General features: G+C 37.9%; 1 pseudogene; it reads right to left on the minus strand.

The window, feature by feature from the left end:
* Positions 1–300: 300 nt before the first annotated feature.
* Positions 301–1,524, minus strand: LOC130841432 (protein ARMCX6-like; annotated as a pseudogene).
* Between the last annotated feature and the right edge of the window lie 19,650 nt (positions 1,525–21,174).

Genomic DNA, 21,174 nt, shown 5'->3' on the forward strand with positions numbered 1-21,174 from the left:
TCTCTGCATCAGGCACTGTGCTGCCTGCTTCACAGGTGCTGTCTCTTTTAGTCCTCCCAACAGTCCTTCTTAATTCCACCCTCCACCTCATTCCCCCGCCCCATCCCCACCCCTAGCCCCTTCTGGAAGCTTATCTTGAACCCTGCAGCCCATCTCCTCCCCTGCCTCCTGTGGGCGCTGCTAAGCGGGCATCTGTCAGGAGCAAATGCCCCAGTTAGTTGGCATTGATCATGTATTTTTGTCTTTCTCTTCACGCAGACTCTAAACTCAAAGACAAGTGTCGTGTCTCGTTTTTGCCAGTTAAAGCACACAGCTTTATTGATGATACATAAAAATGCAGACTTAGTGGACGAGGTTAAGTCAGTACAGCACACAGAAGGGGAGTGTCCTTCCCCCCCCCCCCCCCGAATAGGTTTACCATCCATAGGCTCGTGAAGAAAAGAGAGTAAATGAAAAAGAATTCAACCTAAGCAGCAACCAATGCATTTTCGGCACAAGCTCCCATATGGGTCTGGTCTCCACAACACGGTCTAGCTTAGACAGGGAGACCACCACAGGCAAGGCATCCCTTGTGAGGCTAGAATATGTTGTCCTTTAACCACAGCTGGCAGCTGAAATGATCCCTTTACCACAAGAAGAAGGCTGCAAGGGAGCAATTTACAATGTGCATTGCCTGCAGACTGCAAAACCAAGAGGTTACTCAAAGCTCTGTGGGAACCCCTGCCTGGCCAATAAGAGTGTGGTCCTGGATTTAGCAAGTGTAACTTTCACCCAGAGAAGTGGCGATTGGCTAAGGCTGGATCTTCAATAGCACCCACTGCAGAGTCTTTGAGAGCACAGGTGTGTGTTCACCTGATCGGGTTTTGATTCGGGGTGGAACAGTCCCGTGCTGTTGGAGGGGGCCATTTAAGAGGCCAGCGTTTCTGGGAGAAGCTGTCTGTTTGCGTTCCTGATAAAGAGGGACAGGAAGGAGAGCAGCATTTGGGCTCCCAGCAACTCCCCCGCCAAGACTGGCTTTTCAGACAAACCCATCAAGGGTTTCACAACCTGCCCCTCAGCACATTCACTTCCCTCTGGTATCAAAGGAAACTTCAAGTCTGAAACGGACTTGGCAAGCATGTTATTAATAACTGTCATGCTTATTAACAAATTTAATCCGGCCTGCTGCAGAAACGAGTTGCAGCAAAGTGACACAGTCTCCCGACACACCTCGTTGATGTACATCTTAATCGGGCCCTGATTTTCAACACTGGCATTCAAGTTATCCGGGGCACAGAAAGCCTTCCCCTCCTCAACAGCAGGGTCAGGAGTGGGGATTGTGTTTCCAGCAATGGAGAGGCTGGCCAAATGACTATTGATATCGTGGCTAAGTGAAAAACCAGCATCCCTGGGCTGAGCTAACAATGTTTTTCCCTGAATGAAAGGGCACTTGGAGAGGCCAAGAACACAACTGAAATTTTTAATATCTTAAGCATCACTAAAAATGTCCTCATTTTCATTCGTGAAAAAGTGACTTTTCTTCATTCAGACCATTTCTTCTTTGAGAGGCCCTAGGTTCTTACTGTCCATGTCTCATGTCAGCCTCATTCCCAGGACTTGGCTTTTTCTGTATCTTTGAGGAAAGATCAGACCCCTTTCCCATCCTTATCCCTATCAAGTTCCCTACAATTCTGAGTGTTTCTCACTGTGGTTATAATCTCTTCTGATTAGTGGGTGAACACTGTAGCAACTTCCAGCCCTGACCTCCAGAACTGCTTTCACTAAATCACCTATTTGAGCACACCCTAAATATGTGACAAGTCACAGAAGATTCTCACTCTTTTAAAAGCCATCTAATTGTAGTGTTCTAGGTAGGAGACTGTTGGACGTTCTTTTCCTGGACACAAACTGCACTAACTGTCTTCAGACACAGAACTGGGAGAAATGCAAATACATAGAGCTTTCATACGAGTCTCCGTAGATATACATATGTCAATACTCAGGATACAAGCGTATGAGTATCTCTCTTTCCTGATTTAGGGTCTTAATTTTCAAATGTTTCTCCTCTGGCATTTATCCAGCTTAAGCTTGCTTCCACTGTTTCCTCAGAGGTACAGTATTTAACTTTCCCAGCACCCAAGTAAGAGGAGAGGAGAACAAAGGGGAGAGGTAGCTGAGTTGCCTCTAGATCCTGCATTCTGACTCCAATCTCCCTCCCCATCCGTATCTCCAAGAGATCACAATGTGTGGAGCAATTTTCTTCCTTCTTTGCCTAGATTTATGTCTACATGTAGACACACAAAAGAGAATGGAGATTGGTAGATGTACAGGCATGTAAGTGCCCTCTCTCTAGGGTGAGAAATCTGGCTTTCAAATGTATCTCATTTAGGTCTTAGGCACAGTTCCTACCCTGCCCTCCAGACCCTTTGTCACCCTATCCTTCCCCCACACATGCCCACCTTTTGCACTCCCCTGCGGCCCAGTCACTCTCTTGACCTCGCTTTCTCCCATCAAATGGCCATTTTCTGTTTTACCCGTCATTTCTGCTCCATAAACACTGCTTCCCCAGAGTCAAAAAGAATTAGGATTAAGTAATGCTTTTCTGAAGGCAGTATAGTAAAATAACATGTTCTGGTTTCGGGCTTGCCTCTACCGCCACCTTGTGACTAGTTCAGGCCCCACAGTTCCTTGAAAGAACTGCTCACTTCAGTTTCTACTAAATATCCTGTATGTAATGGGTTTCCTCTTCCTTTCCTTTGGGTTGTGCCTCCCCCTACAGACAGACAAGCAAACCAACAGATAGAGATCTGTGAACATTTATTGCTGAGTGTTAGGCCACATTTCCTACATTTTACTAATCCAAGACTGTCAAGTGGTTCCCACCTGTCACTCCCAGATCCCAGCATCAGCTCTCCCCCTGACCTCATGCACCATTTAGAGAACTAAAATGAGCTGGTGGATAGCCCAAGGCTGTGGGGAAAGCTGACTCTGCCCCTTCAGATCGCTGCTACCTAACTCCACTGTGACCCCAAGACTCCCCAGGCAATGCTCACTCTCACACCAACCTACACACAGAGCAGTTTCTTCCTTGTTCACTTAGCTACAAGCACATCTCCCTAAGATCAACAGGAAGCTGATGGCCGGACCAAAAAGACCACCTCTCCACAGTTCTTGGTCACATGAGATACATCCCCAATGAGCCATGGTCCCCAAGTTTCCCTCTTACCAGCAGTGATGCAAGAGTGTGCCTGCCTCTCTCTTTCCCCCCCAGCACACAAGACCTGTCACTCATTTTATCTTTGCTGATCCTAGAGACCAAAAGATGATGCATTTCCATTTTGTGGAAATTTGCTTTTCTTTAATTTCCAAGGAAGGAATCTATCTTCTCCTGGAGCAACTATTTCAGTTTATACTTCTTTATCTTCTCCTAGAATATAGGCAACAGGCCATCTCTTCACTTTCCCTCCACTCAGCCACTAATATCCGTCATCCTTCTTGGACACATAAGAAAGCAGATTTCATGAACTAAGGCATAGAGAGAGAGAGATAATTTATATATTTGTTACCTCTGCTCATTTTCTTGGAAATACTGGCTTTTTAAAAAGATTTGTACATGCTTTTATATGCACAGGGAGTTTTCTGGAGCGTTTGCCAAAATGTCACTGCGGTTTATTTCTGAGACATATATTTAAGGCATAATACATTCTAGGTAAAGTGCCAATTGCTAAGGTCAATGACATATAGATGAACAGATTTGTCTCCTGGTAAAGACCACCTAGTTTCTCAGACAGGCCCCCACAAGGCAGCATTTACCTTGCTGACTTCACACACTCCAGGGTCTAGATCTTAATTTTGTCTTCAGACTAAAAATATGCACAACTGATGACCTTATGCACAGCACAAATGTATACATATATTCACCAAAAGACAAGAATAAGAATGTTCATAGTAGCACTGTTAATATTAGTCCCAAACTGGAAACTCCCCAAATATCCATTAACAATAAAATGGATAAATAAAATATAATATATTCATAAGTGGGGTTTACATTTATAAATGGCAATAAGTATTATATATGCAACAGTATGGATTAATCTCACAGACAATATTAGCAAAAATAAAAAAGATACAAAAGAATACACACTGTGTGACTTCCTTTACAGAAAGTTTAAAAAAAAACACTCAAAACTAATCCATGGTTTTAGAAGCCAGAATAGTGGTTACCCTTGGGATGCATTATTGACTAGATGGGGACATGCAGGAAGCTTCCAATGTTCTGTTCATGTTTTGTTCCTTTCTCACTTTGTGAACATTTATTGAGCTGAATACTTAGGATTTGTACACTTTTCTGTATATATCATATACTGCCACAAAAAAATTACAAAAAGTCCTCAATAGCTAATTAGGGAAATGGGAGATGAATAAGTGAAACCAATCCTCCTGCTGATCTGGAGAAGCTGGACAAAACATAGCTTTTCATTTCCCTGAAGGCATTAGAGGGCTAACAAGAAGGTGAAGAATACCTGATTCAGAATAGGAGTGGGAGAAGTTGAGCTTAATGTTACGGCCACTTTTCCCAGTGGTGCATATTCAGTTTTTGAGGGAATTACTGAGAGGCTATGTAGAATTTTGGATAGCCTCAGCAGACTAGGGAGACAGATACTGGAATCCAAATCTTCCCAAGACATATACCTGGTAAACCTTAAAATCTTTGGATTGTGATGTTGAAAGAGCTGCACCTCAGAGTCAGAGTGAGGAAGATGTAGACAGGCTTTTAAGGACTTCAGTTTAACTTTGAGTAATCTCAACCACTGGAAATTGGGTTAAGGTAATTCCAGGGTGCTAACGCCCCTAGATGCTCTGTAGAGATAAATACAAATTCTCTTTGGAGAGAAATAATATCAGCCTCAAATTATTTCTGAAGTTTCGTAAAATATTATATCTAGCACACAATAGAAAACAACCAAGTACACAAGAAGACAAGCCAAAATTAACAAAAGCTATCAGAAATGACAGACAATAGAAAAAGACTCATCAGGGCTTCAGATATTAGCATTATCAGACATAGATTTAAAATAAATAGGTTTACTATGCTTAAGGAGATAAAGGACAATATAGAGAATTTCTGCAGATAAATGGAAACTATTAAAAGGTATAAAACAGAAATTCTAGACCTGAAAAATAGAATAATCTCAGTTAAGAACTGAATGGAGGGGTTTAACAGCAGAGTACATATAAATGAAGCAAAAATTATTGAATAGGAAGGTAGGTGGGAAGAAATTATCCAGAAAAAATGCCAGTCACAAAAGGATGAAAAAATTGAGTGGCTAAGAGACAGAGAATACAGAAAGAAGGTGTAACACATGTATACTTGAAATTTAAGAAGAGAGGAGAGAATGAATGAGGCAGAAGTAATATCTGAAGAAATAATGGTTGACAATTTTCTGAAACTTTCCAAAATGTCAGGCTACATATTCAAGAAGCCCTTCAAATCTCAAGCAAGATAAAATTTAGGATTAGAAGATGTGGTCTATATCCTGATTTCATATATACTTATTTTGTATATTACCACTGAACTCTCTTATAGTTCTTATAGTTTTATATCATTTTTTGGTAACTATGTAATATGCAATATGTGGCATAAATGTTGTAAGTACTTTCTCCACAGTCAGTGTCAGAAATCATTAATTGGTCATCTGATCGAGGCTGGATGCAATAAATCCTTCTCAAGCTGCACTCTGTTGGGAGACGATTCTCTATGGCTTTGTCATGTGCCTGCACATATTCTGAGTGAGGCACTCACTGTGCATTGTTCTGAACTATCAAGGTTGTATAGCAAACAACCTTGGAAGTTAGAGATAGTGTCTCCCTCATGAACAAAGGGAAGTTTTGCTAGTAAGGATAAGAGACTCAGGTTCTTTAAGCTGAGAGTTCTTCTGTAACACATCTCATTGCGTGTGTTGGTGTCATCTGTCTCTCTTCATATCACCTGCTAGGAATTGCGATCCAGGAACTGGTGTAAAAATGCTGATATTCTGGCTACTATTATTGATGTGAGTAATAAATCATCTTTTATCTCTGAAAAAAAAAGATGTGGTATATAAAGCAAAAAATGGACAGAGCTATAAGAAATAACAGAGGTGCCCAATCATAGTGGAAGATTTTAAAATATCTTTTTTTTGTAGCTGACAGAATAAGTAGATAAAAATAGCAGAAATATAGAAGATTTGAACATGATTAGCAAATACAACTCAGTTAGTTCAATCCCTGATTGGTATAACACTACACTCAACAATCACAAAAGATTCATTCAAAAAAAAACATATGAAACATATACAAGGCATACCTCATTTTATTGTGTTTCCTTTTATTGCACTTTGCAGATACTGCATTTTTTTACAAATTGGAGGTTTGTGACAACCCTGTGTCAAGTCTATTGGTACCATTTTTCCAACAGCATTTGCTCACTTCATGTCTTTGTGTTACATTTTGGTAATTCTCACAATATTTCAAACTTTTTCATTATCATTATATTTGTTATGGTGATCTGTGATAGTGCTCTTTGATGTCATTATTGCAAAGAGTATAAGTCACTGAAAGCTCAAGTGATAGCATTTTTTAACAATAAAGCATTTTAAATTAAGGTATGTACATTAATTTTTAGACATAATTCTATTGCACACTTAATAAACTAGAGTATAGTGTAAGCATAACTTTTATATGCATTGGGAAACTAAAATACTCATGCAACTCACTTTGTTGTGATATTCACTTTGTTGTCGTGATCTGGAACTGAACCCGCAATATCTCTGAGGTATGTCTATATCAAAATTGATCATATACTGGAACATAAAGCAAGTTTTAACAAATTTCAAAAGTTTAAAATCATACAGTGTGTGTTCCCTAACCATGGTGCAATAAACTAGAAATCAATAATAAAAATATAACCAATAATCTGCATATTTTTTGGAATTAGGAAATACATTTCTAAATAACCCATGGGTCAAAGAAGAAATCATAATTAAAATTTGAAAATATTTTCACATGGGATGGTAATGAAAATATTGCATTCAAAGTTATGGAGGATAGTTTGCTTCTGGCTATGATGGCCTACTAATAGAAGACAAATCCTCTCACTTGGCCAAGAAAAGCTGAAAAATAAATTATTATATTTAAACAAATTAAATTGTCTAAAGACATTGGAGAGCTACAAAAGCAGCCAGGGTTTGAAGTACCAAAACTGTGGAGAGAAGGGAAATTTAAAAAGGTGAAACACATTTGACACCAATTTTCCTCTTGAAGCATTTGTCAATTCATTATTAACATGGGTGAAGAGATTGAAAAATAAGCTGCTGAGTCAAAAGACCTGAGTAGATCTTTCAGCAGTTACACAGAGTTAAGGATTCAAAATCTATAACTTAGGGCTACTAATGCATCCAGGATATGATGGGCTAAGATCCTGGGGAAAGGAAATTACAAGGAAATGAAACAAGCAGTCTAAGCTGATTTTCTCCTGAGGCATTCACCAATTCTTAATAGGTGTAGAGCTAGAAGCAAAGAAACCAAGCAGAAAAAGGCAATTAAGTGACCAAGAAGATAAACTGAGCTATTGGTGGATTCATAGTACAGGGAAGATAAAAATTGGTGTTTATATATTTCCAAGGGTGGGGGACCTGATAAATTCCCTAGGCTATCAGTTAGAACTCCTGAAGGATTACACCCAGGAATAAGGGTGAACTGGAAATAGAATAGGTCTGACAAAGATTAAAATCCAAACTCAAATTAGTTCAATTCTCGATTAGCTTAAGGTAATTTACTCTTATACTGTTTTCCCACAGCCAAAGCAAATCGTCTACAAATCAAGAAAATGTCATCTATAATTTCTAGAATTTTTCATTCATAATTTTTAGCACTCAAACAAAAGCATACCAAGAGGTATGATAAACAGAATTTTTTAAGGAGATAAAGAAATAAACAATAGAAATGGACCTATAGAAGATTAAGCTATTAGAAGTATCAGGCATAAACTTTATAAGAATTGTGATTAATATGTTCAAGAAAACAGAGAACAAGATAGACAATTTCACTAAAGAACTGAAATGGGGGGGGGGCGGGAATGAAATGGAAATTCTCAAAGTAAAAAATGTAGTAGTGACCTTCAGCTTCAGCTCCAACATATAAAGACCTTGAAAATCCTCATTACCCTCCTTACAATAAGAAAAATGTTGAACAAATAGAAAATTAACAACTTTTCTAAAATTGATCAGAGAATTGAGGTTATAGGGCAAAACAACACCCTCAAAGTCTGGAGATACAAGGAAGAATCACAGATAAGATGAGACTACTTGAAGCAGAAAGCTCAGGAGCCAGTAACTGGTCGGAACACCTTAAATGGTCGTTTTGAATTGCTAGAGGCTGGATGTGGACTAGCTTAAGAGTTAAAAATCTATGAGAGGGGGCACTTTTGGGGGGGATCGTCACATTTTCATTATCTTTTTACCTGATGAAACCAAACAGGCTCTCACAATGAAGATTAGAGAAAATTTCCCTCATGTTTCTGTCAGGGGAAGGGGAAAATAACCATTTTGAATTATGCCCAGGGGAAAAATAACCATTTTGAAATACATCCAAAATGTTCTCCATAACAAAGGCTATCCTGAAAGGGAAACTACTTTACCAGGGCCTTATCTGACCTAGGGGAAGGACAACTGGCTGGCTCCAGCTCCATCTAGACTTCCTGTCTCATGTAAGGGAGAAAAAAAGCACCATTAATCAACTGGACCTAATTAACATTTGTAGAATATTTAATCCAACAACAGCAAAAAATACACATACTTCTTAGGCTCACATAAAATATTAACCAAGACAGACCACATTTTAGGCCATAAAACACACCTTAACAAGTTTAAGTAGAAAGCATACAAAGTATTCTCTGAGACCACATGGAATTAAACTAGAAATCAATAACAGAAAGATAGCTGCAAAGTCTCTAAATATTTGAAGCTTAAACAACACACTCCTAAAATATTGGTCAAAGAAGAAGTCTCAAAAGAAACTTTTAAATATTTTGAAATAAATGAAAATGAAAATATTGATACAACTTATCAAAAATTATGGTATCCAGTGAAAACAGTGCTTAGAGGAAATTTATGGAATTTAAGGCATACACTAATTCCCCTTACTTTTTGAAAGTTTACTTTATGCTACTTGTTTTTTACAAAAGACCTACATCAGTACCTGTTTTCGCTAACTGCAAGAAATCCAAAGGCAATTTTTGCTTTTATGGAAAAAGATAAAAAGAGAAAATATCATTCAGCATTTGTTTTGCAGCAAGCCAAGCTATTATGGAAGCAGCACATACCCAAGCAGTGAGAGTAGCATTCACTGCCAAGCTCCTTCCCTGTGAACTACACTCATCATCTCAGTATCAAGCTGCCATAGCTTTGAACTGTGTCTGTGAGCATCTGTGCTTTATCTCAATTTATTTTGTGCATTCATTAACAATATTTGTCCTAAGGTAATTGCTTCTTCACTTTAAGACATTTTGGCTTGTGAACACTCTACTTTTGGACAGCAGGGGAAACCTGTATTAGAAAATAAGAAAGAGGGGAAGTGTGGCCAAGATAGTGGAGTAGAAAGCCCCTGAACTCACCTCCTCCCATGGGAACACCAAAATTACAACTATTTACAGAGCAACTATCAATGGGAATGACCTGAACACTAGCAGAAAACATTTTACACAACTGAAGATATAAAGAAGGAACCACAACAAGATGGGTAGAGGGGCAGACACACAATAAAGCCAAGACTCACCTCCTTGAGTAGGTGACCCACAAATGGGAGGATAAACACAATCACAGAGGTTCTCCCCAAGGAGCAAAGGCTCTGAGCCCCATATTGGGCTTCCCAGCTTGGGGGTCCTACATCAGGAAGATGATCCTCCAGAAGGTCTGACTTTGAAGGCCAGTGGGGCTTGCAAACAGAAGAGCCTGAGGGCTACAGGAAACAAAGATTCTTCTCTTAAAGGTCGTGCAGCTGTTTGGGAGAGTTCTTTCTACTATGAGGACACTGATGATAACGAGGACCATTTTGGAGTCCTCCCTCTAGCCTATCAGTGCCAGGGGCTTACCCACCCACCAGCAGACAAGCACTAGTCCTAGGACACCACAGGCTGAGCAGCCATCTATATGGGGACCTTGGCCCACCCACCTGTTGGCCAGTACCAGCCCTGGGACACCTAAGATCATGCAACCAGCAGCACCAAGATGCAGCCTCACCTACCAGTAGGTTGGTAGCCACCACAAGAGGTGAAGAGTGGAAGCCAACCAGGCCAGAAGCCAGGCCTACCTATCAGCATGACTACAATAGGTGACCCTACTACAATAGAAGGGCCCAAGTAGCCCATATACGGGGCACCCCTATAGTATATAGCTCTGGTGATCAGAGGAGAGAGCACTGCTGTGCCCCATAGGACATCTCCTATATAAGGCCACTTCTCCAAGACTGGGAAACATAACTGACCTACCAAACACATAGAAATAGACAGTTAGGCAAAATGAGGAGACAGAGGAATATGTTCCAAATGAAGTAATAAGACAAAACCCCAGAAGAAGAACTAAGTGAAGTAAAGATAAGCAATCTACCTGATAAAGTATTCAGGATAATGATCATAAAGATACTCACTGAGCTTGGGAGAAGAAAGGATGAACACAGTGAGAATTTCAACAAAGAGGTAGAAAATGTAAAGAAGAATCAAACAGAGCTAGAGAACTGAAATTTAAAAACACACTGGAAGGAATCAAAAGTAGATTAGATGAAATTTAAAAACACACTGGAAAGAATTAAAAGTAGATGAGATGATACAGAGGAATGGATCAGTGAACTGGAAGACAGAGTAGTGGCAATCACCCAGGCTGAACAGATAAAAAGAAAAAATATTTTTAAAAATGAAGATAGTTTAGGAGACGTCTGGAATGACATCAAGCTAACATTTGCATTACAGGAATCCCAGGAGAAGAGAGAGAGAAAGGGGCAGCGAACTTCTTTGAAGAAATAATAGCTGGAAACTTCCCTAACCAAGGGAAGGAAACAGACATTTCCTCTAATTTCAGGAACAAGAAAGGATGCTCACTCTCACCACTTTTATTCAACATAGTATGGGAAGTCCTAGTCACAGCAATCAGACAAGAAAAAGAAATAAAAGGCATCCAAATTGGAAAGGAAGAAGTAAAATTGTCACTATTTGCAGATGACATGATACTACTTATAGAAAATCTTAAAGATGCCACCAAAAAACTATTAGAACCAACAAATTCAGTAAGGTCTCAGGATACAAAATTAATACACAGAAATCTGTACCATTTCTATACTCCATCAACAAACTATCAGAAATAGAAATTATGAAAACATTTATAACTGCATAAGAAAAGAATAAAAAACCTAGGAATAAATCTAAGCAAGGAAGTAAGACTGATACTAAGAAAACTATAAAACATTGATAAAAGAAATTGAAGACAACACAAACAAAGGGAAAGATATACCATGCTCATGGATTGGAATTAATATTGTTAAAATGGCCAGTCTACAAATTCAAATGGAATCCCTATCAAAATACCAATGGCATTTTTTGAAAAAACCAGAACAAGTAACTCTAAAATTTGTATGGAAATACAAAAGACCTGAAATAGCAAAAACAACTTTGAGAAAAAAAGAACAAAGCTGGACATATCACACTTCCTGATTTCAAATTATACTACAAAGCTACAGTACTCAAAAGAATATAGTACTGGCACAAAAACAGAAACATGGAACAGAATAGAAAGCACATAAATAAATCCACATTTACAAGGTCAATTAATCTATGACAAAAGGGGCAAAAATATACAATGGGGAAAAGACAGTTTCTTAAATGGTGCAGGGAAAACTGGACAACTACATGCAAAAGAATCAAACTGTACTACCTTCTCACACTATATACAAAAATAAACTCAAAACGGATTAAAGATTTAAATGTGAGACCTGAAGCCATAAAACTCCTAAAAGAAAACATAGGCAGTATGCTCTTTGAATCAGTCTTAGCAATACTTTTTTTGATATGTCTCCTCAGGCAAAGGAGATAAAAACAAAAATAAACAAATGGGACTACATCAAAGTAAAAAACTTTGCGCAGTGAAGGAAAATATCAATAAAACAAAAAGGCAGCCTACTGAATGAGAGAAAATATTTGCAAATGATATATTCAATAAGAGGTTAATGTCTAAACATGCAGATAATTCATGCAAATCAATAACAATAAAACAAACAACTCAATTAAAAGATGGGCAGAGAACCTAAAAAAACATTTTTCCAAAGAAGACATACAGATGGCCAACAGACACATGAAATAATGCTCAAAATCACTAATCCTCGGGGAAATGCAAATTAAAATCACAGTGAGATATCACCTCACCCCTGTTAGAATAGTCATTATCAAAAACAAAACAAAACAAAACAAAAACAAAAAATAACAAGTGTTGGTAAGAATGTAGAGAAAGGGGAAACTTCAGGCCCTGTTGGTGGGAAAGTAAGTTGGTGCAGCCACTGTGGAAAACAGTATGGAGATTCCTCAAAATATTAAAAGTAGAACTACCATAATCTAGCAATTCCACTTCTGGATATTTTTCCAAAGAAAACAAAAACACTAATTCAAAAAGATATATGCACCTCTGTATTCACTGCAGCAATTATTTACAATAGCCAAGATATGGAAGCAACCTAAGTGTCCATTGATGGATGACTGGATAAATAAAATGTGGTATACATGTATACCATTGTGTTAGTTTCAGGTGTACAGCAAAGTGACTCAGATACACACAATGAAATACTACTCAGCCATAAGAAAGAATAACCTCTTGCCCTTGTGACAGCATGGATGGACCTTGAGGGTATTATATGAAGTGAAATAAAGTCAGACAGAGAAAGACAAATATTATATGATATCACTTATATGTGGAATATAAAAATAGTAAAAATGAGCTTATTTACAAAACAGAAATCGACTCACAGACAGAGAAAACAAACTTATGGTTACCAAAGGTGAAGGGAGGAGGGATGAATTAGGAATATGGGATTAACAGATACACACTACCATATACAAAATAGGTAAACAACAAGGATTTACTGTATAGCACAGGGAACAATATTCAACACCTTGTAATAACTTATAATGGAAAAGACATGAGCAATATATATACATATAATATCTAAATGACTTTACTATACACCTGAAACTAGCACAATATTGTAAATTAACTGTACTTCAATAAAATAATTTTTTTAAACTTTTAGCCATCCAGAAATAAAAACTTCCAAAATTTGATTTAAAACTATCTACAAAAACAAAAGAAAAAACATTACAGTTAATGTTGAAATATCAAGAGCTTCCACCTGAGCTATGTAACAAGAAACGGATGGCCACTGTTACCATGGCCACTTTTATTCTTCACTGTGCTGGGGATACTAGACAGTGCAATAAGGGAAGAAAAAGAACAAGAATTGAAGAGGAAGAAAGACAATTTGCATAAAAATTATTGCATATGTAGAAAATACAAAAGAACCTACAAATAAAGTATTAACATTAATAAATGATTTCAACAAGATCATGGAATATAGTATTAAAAAAAAACTCTATTCCTATACCAGCAGCAAGAACTTAGAAAATGAAATCTTAAAAACCAAGTCACTTAGAATAGCATTGACAAACCACCAAGTCCTAGAAATAATTCTAACAAAATATGTGCAAGTCTGAAGATGAAAGTTCAGACATTATTGGAAGAAATTAAAGAAGATATAATTAAAGGAAGAAATATACCACGTTAATGGATTGGAGAAGTCAATATTGTAAATACGTTAATTCCTTCCAAATTGTTCTATACATTCATTGCAATCCCAATTAAAATCCAAAAAAGCTACAAAAGACCCCAAAGAGCCAAAGCAATCTTGAGAAGGAAAGAGGGAGTTGGTGGAATTAGGTTTCCAGACTTCAAACTATACTACATGGTTCAGTGACCAAGACAGTATGGTACTGGCACAAAAACAGAAATATAGATCAACAGAACAGAAGAGAGAGCCCAGAGATAACCCCACACACATATGGGCACCTTATCTTTGACAAAGGAGGCAAGAATATACAATGGAAAAAAGACAGCCTCTTCAATAAGTGGTGATGGGAAAATTGGACAGCTACATGTAAAAGAATGAAATTAGAACACTTCCTAACACCATACACAAAAACAAACTCCAAATGGATTAAAGACCTACATATAAGGCCAGACACTATAAAACTCCTAGAGGAAAACATAGGCAGAACACTCTATGACATACATCAAAGCAAGATGTTTTTGGACCCACCTCCTAGAATCATGGAAATAAAATAAAAAAGAAACAAGTGGGACCTAATGAAACAAAAGCTTTTGCACAACAGAAGAAACCATAAACAAGACAAGAAGACCACCCTCAGAATGGGAGAAGATAGTTGCCAATGAAGCAACTGACAAGGGATTAATCTCCAAAATATACAAGCAGCTCATGCAGCTTAATACCAAAAAAGCAAATAACCCAATCCACAAATAGGCAGAAGACCTAAATAGACATTTCTCCAAAGAAGACATACAGACAGGCAACAAACACATGAAAAGATGCTCAGCATCACTAATCATTAGAGAAATGCAAGTCAAAGCCACAATGAGGTATCACCTCACATCGGTCAGAATGGCCATCATCAAAAAATCTAGAAACAATAAATGCTGGAGAGGATGTGGAGAAAAGGGAACTCTTCTGCACTGCTGGTGGGAAGGTAAATTGGTACAGCCACTATGGAAAACAGTTTGGAGGTTCCTTAAAAAAAAAAAAGTGGAACTACGATATGACCCAGCAATCCCACACCTGGGTATATACCCAGAGAAAACCATAATCCAAAAAACAAACAAACAAACACATGTACCATAATGTTCATTGAAGCCCTATTTACAATAGCCAGGACATGGAAGCAACCTAAATGCCCATCAAGAGACGAGTGGATAAAGAAGATGTGGCACATATATACAGTGGAATGCTACTCAGCCATAAAAAGGAATGAAACTGAGTTATTTGTAGTGAGGTGGATGGACCTAGAGTCTGTCATACAGATTGAAGTAGGCCAGAAAGAGAAAAACAAATACCGTATGCTAACTCATGTATATGGAATCTAAAAGAAATGGTTCTGATGAACCCAGTAACCAGACAAGAATAAGGATGCAGTTGCAGAGAACAGACTGCAGGATACGGAGTTTGGGGGGCGGGGTCGAAGGGGAATCTGGGATGAAGTGAGAGAGTAGCATAGACATATATATACTACCAACTGTAAAATAGATAGCTAGTGGGAAGTTGCTTTATAACAAAGGGAGATCAACTCCATGATGAGAGATGCCTTAGAGGGCCAGAGCAGGGAGGGTGGGGGGGAGTCACAAGAGGGAGGGAATATGGGGATATGTATATAAATACAGCCGATTCACTTTGGTGTACCTCATAAATTGGTACAAGCATGCAAAGCAATTATATTCCAATAAAGAGCTTAAGAAAAAATACAGAAAATATAAGAAACAGTTACTAAGGACTCAGAAGAACTAAAGTGTAAACAAACAGTAATGGAAAACAAAATAACTGAAATTAAAAATACTCTAAATGGTATAAACAGCAGAATAACTGAGGCAGAAGAATGAATAAGTGAGTTGGAAGATAGAATGGGGGAAATAACTGCCACAGTCAGGAAAGAGAAAAGAGAATAAAAAGAATGGAAGACAGTCTCAGAGACCTTGGTGACAACATTAAGTGCACCAACATTCGAATCATAGGCATCCCAGAAGAAGAAGAAAAAAAAGAAAGGATCTGAGAAAATATTTCAAGAGGTTATAGTGGAAAATTCCCCCAACATGGGAAAAGGGAACACTCCTGCACTGTTGGTGGGAATGTAAATTAATCAAGTCCAAGAAGCACAGAGAGTCCCATACAGAATAAACTCAAGGAGAGATACACTGAGGCACATATTAATCAAAATAATGAAAATTAAACACAAAGGAAAAATATTAAAAGCAGCAAGAGAAAAGCAACAAATAACATATAAGGGAAAACCCAAAAGGATAACAGCTGACCTTTCTGCAGAAACTCTGCAGGCCAGAAGGGAATGGCAGGATATACTGAAAGTCCTAAAAGAGAAAAACCTACAGCCAAGAAGAGTCTGCCCAGCAAGAATCTCATTCAGATTCGATGGAGAAATCAAAAGCTTTATAGACAAGCAAAAGTTAAGAGAATTCAGCACCACCAAACCAGCCTTACAACAAGTGCTAAAGGAACTTCTCTAAGTAGGAAACACAAGAGAAGGAAAAGACCTACAAAAACAAGCCCAAAACAATTAAGCAAATGGTAATAGGAACACACATGTCAATAATCATCTTAAATGTAAATGGATTACATGCTCCAACCAAAAGACACAGACTGGCTGAATGGATACAAAAATAAGACCCTTCTATATGCTGCCTACAAGAAACCCACTTCAGACCAAGGGACACATATAGACTGAAAGGAAAGGGATGGAAAAATATATTCCATGCAAATGAAAGTCAAAAGAAACTTGGAGTAGCAATACTCGTATAAGAAAAATTAGACTTAAAATCTATTACAAGAGACAAGGAAGGACACTACATAATGATCAAGGGATCCATTCAAGAAGAACATATAACAATGGTAAATATCTATGCCCCCAACATAGGAGCACCTCAATACATAAGGCAAATGCTAACAGCCATAAAAGGGGACATCGACAGGAACACAATAATAGTGGGAGACTTGAACACCCCACTTACATCAATGGACAGATCATCCAAACAGAAAATAAATAAGGACACACAAGCTTAAATGACACATTAGACCTTCTTGACTTCATTGATATTTATAGGACATTCCATCCAAAAATGACAGAATACACTTTCTTCTCAAGTGCACATGGAACATTTTCCAGGATAGATCACATCTTGGGTCACAAATCAAACCTCAGCAAATTCAAGAAAATTGAAATCATATCAAGCATCTTCTCTGACCACAATGCCATGAGACTAGATATCAATTACAGGAAAAAAACTGCAAAAAATACAAACACATGGAGGCTAAACAATTCACTCCTAAACAACCAAGAAATCATTAAAGAAATCAAAGAGGAAATCAAAAAATATCTAGAAACAAATGACAATGAAAACACAGCAACCCAAAACCTATTGGACAGAGCAAAAGCAGTTCTAAGAGGGAAGTTTATAGCAATACAGTCCTACCTTAAGAAACAAGAAAAAAATCGAATAAAAAACTTAACATTGCACCTAAACCAATTAGAGAAAGAAGAACAAAGAAACCCCAGAGTGAGCAGAAGGAAAGAAATCATAAAGATCAGATCAGAAATAAATGAAAAAGAAAGGAAGGAAACAATAGCAAAGATCAATGAAACTAAAAGTTGGTTCTTTGAGAAGATAAACAAAATTGATAAACCATTAGCCAGACTCATCAAGAAAAAAAAGGGAGAAGATGCAAATCAACAGAATTAGAAATGAAAAAGGAGAAGTAACAACTGACACTGCAGAAATACAACAGATCATGGGAGACTACTACAAGCAACTCTATACCAGTAAATTGGATAACCTGGAAGAAATGGATAAGTTCTTACAAAAGTACAATCCTCCAAGACTGAACCAGGAAGAAATAAAAATTTGAACAGACCAATCATAAGTATGGAAATTGAGACTGTGATTAAAAATCTCCCAACAAACAAAAGCTCGGGGTCAGATGGCTCCACAGGCGAATTCTATCACACATTTAGAGAAGAGCTAACACCTATCCTTCTCAAACTCTTCCAAAATATTGCAGAAGGAGGAACACTCCCAAACTCATTCTATGAGGCCACCATCATCCTGATACCAAAACCAGGCAAAGATGTCACAAAAAAAAGAAAATTACAGGCCAATATCACTGATGAATACAGATGCAAAAACCCTCAACAAAATACTAGCTAACAGAATCCAACAGCACATTAAAAAGATCATACCCCATGATCAACTGGGGTTTATCCCCGGAATGAAAGGCTTCTTCAATATACTCAAATCAATCAACGTGATACATCATATCAACAAATTGAAGGATAAAAAATATAAGATAATCTCAATTGATACGTAAAAAGCTTTTGACAAAATTCAACATCCATTTATGATAAAAAAAAACTCCAGAAAATGGGCATAGAAGGAAATTACCTCAACATAATAAAAGTCATATATGAGGATTCAAAAGCCAACATCGTTCTAAATGGTGAAAAACTGAAAGAACTCTCTCTAAGAACAGGAACAAGACACGGGTGCCCACTCTCACTATTATTATTCAACATAGTTTTGGAAGTTTTAGCCACAGCAATCAGAGAAGAAAATGAAATAAAAGGAATCCAACTAGGAAAAGAAGTAAAATTATCACTCTTTGCAGATGACATGATATTAAACACAGAAAACCCTAAAGACTCTACCAGAAAACTGCTAGCGCTAATTGATGAATTTAGTAAAGTAGTGGGATTCAAAATTAATGCAGAGAAATCTCTTGCATTCGTACACACTAACAACAAAAGTGCAGAAAGAGAAATTAAGGAAACTCTCCCATTTCCCACTGCAACAAAAAGAATAAAATACCTAGGAATAAACCTGCCTAAGGAGGAAAAAGACCTGTATGCAGAAAGTTACAAGACACTGATGAAAGAAATCAAAGACTATACAAACAGATGGAGAGACATACCATGTTCTTGGATTGAATCAACATTGTGGAAATGATTGTACTACCCAGAGTAATTTACAGATTCAACGCAATCCCTATCAAATTACCAATGGCATTTTTCACAGAACTAGAGCAAGAAATCTTATGATTTGTATGGAAATACAACAGACCCTGAATAGCCAAAGCAATATTCAGAAGTAAAGATGGAGTTGGTGGAATCAGGTTTCCTGACTTCAAACTATACTACAAGGCCACAATGTTGAAGACAGTATGGTACTGGCACAAAATTAGAAAGGAAGATTAATGGAACAGAATAGAGAACGCAGAGGTAAACCCAAGCACATATGAGCACCTTATCTTTGACAAAGGAGGCACGAGTATACAATGGAAAAAAGACAGCCTCTTCAATAAGTGGTGCTGGGAAAATTGGACAGCTACATGTAAAAGAATGAAATTAGACCGCTTCCTAACACCATACACAAAAACAAACTCCAAATGGATTAAAGACCTACATGTAAGGCCAGACACTATAAACCTCCAAGAGGAAAACATAGGCAGAACGCTCTATGACATACATCAAAGCAAGATCCTTTTTGACTCACCTCCAAAATTAATGGACATAAAAACAAGAATAAACAAATGGGACCTAATGAAACTTAAAAGCTTTTGCACAGCTTAAGAAACCATAAACAAGACAGGAAGACAACCCTCAGAATCAGAGAAAATACTTGCCAATGAAGCAACGGACAAAGGATTAATCTCCAAAATATATAAGCAGCTCATGCAGCTTAATACCAAAAAAGCAAATAACCCAATCCACAAATGGGCAGAAGACCTAAATAGACACTTCTCCAAAGAAGACATACAGAAGGCCAACAAACACATGAAAAGATGCTCAACATCACTAATCATCAGAGAAATGCAAGTCAAAGCCACAATGAGGGATCACCTCACACTGGTCAGAATGGCCATCACCAAAAAAATCTAAAAACAATAAATGTTGTAGAGGGTGTGGAGAAAAGGGAACTCTCCTGCACTGTTGATGGGAATGTAAGTTGGTACAGTCACTATGGAAAACAGTTTGGAGGTTCTATATGATCCAGTAATCCCACTACTGGTCATATACCCTGAGAAAACCATAATCCCAAAAGAAACATGTACCATAATGTTTATTGCAGCACTCTTTACAATAGCCAGGACATGGAAGCAACCTAAATGCCCATCAACAAATGAATGGATAAAGAAGATGTGGCATATATATACAATGGAATATTATTCAGCCATAAAAAGGAACTAAACGGAGCCATATGTAATGAGTTGTGTAGACCTAGAATCTGTCATACAGAGTGAAGTAAGCCAGAAAGAGAAAAACAAATACTGTATGCTAATTCATATATATACGGAATCTTAAAAAAAATGGTACTTATGAACCCAATGACAGGGCAAGAATAAGGATGGAGATGTAAAGAATGGACTGGAGGACACAGGGTTGGGGGGGCGGGGGTTGAAGGGGAATCTGGGACGAAGTGAGAGAGTAGCATAGACATATATACACTACCAACTGTAAAATAGATAGCTAGTGGGAAGTTGCTGCATAACAAAGGGAGATCAACTCGATGATGAGTGATGCCTTAGAGGGCCAGGACACGGAGAGTGGGAGGGAGTCATGGGAGGGAGGGGATGTGGGGATATATGTCTAAATACAGCTGATTCACTTTGGTGTAACTCAAAAGCTGGTACAAGAGTGTAAAGCAATTATATCCCAATAAAGAGCTTAAAAAAATGTGAATGGTCAACAGGCCCAAAGAGTTGCCCTTAGCCCACTGCCAGTGCTGGATTGAATTCCACTGGCATGAACCTGTCAGGATAAAGTTACCCATCCAATAAGGCTTCTTTCCCACACCCTCCCTTCTTCCTCCCCTCAGGCTTATCCCCAAACCCAACACTGCCTAAGCCCTTAACACAAGGCCCGAGAGGGACCCTTTGGAGAGAAGAAAGCATGGCAATACACATCTCTGAAAGTAAATATGTGTTATCCTGCTTGATACCACACCTCAGGACAGAGCAACCCAGGGACCATTATCCTAATCTTCTGCACCCCGAGATGGCAGCATGATAGTTCCGGTTTAAACGCAAGGAAGAGGCACAGTTTAAACAGAGAAATCAGAAAAAATAAAAAACACCTTCAACCTGGGATGTGATGTAAAATGAATGTAAAGACATAGCACTGAAAATAGTCATAATCATTCTTCAAAAAAACATTCTCAAGGAAACTTAGCAGAGAAATTAACCAAACAGAGGCATAAACACAAAATTTGCCTGAACCACATCAATTTGCTAAACCTACACTTGGAATCTCTTTTGAAACAAGGCAAGTAAAATATG

This window comes from Hippopotamus amphibius, chromosome X (genome assembly GCF_030028045.1).
Source record: "Hippopotamus amphibius kiboko isolate mHipAmp2 chromosome X, mHipAmp2.hap2, whole genome shotgun sequence".
Classification (NCBI taxonomy): domain Eukaryota; kingdom Metazoa; phylum Chordata; class Mammalia; order Artiodactyla; family Hippopotamidae; genus Hippopotamus; species Hippopotamus amphibius.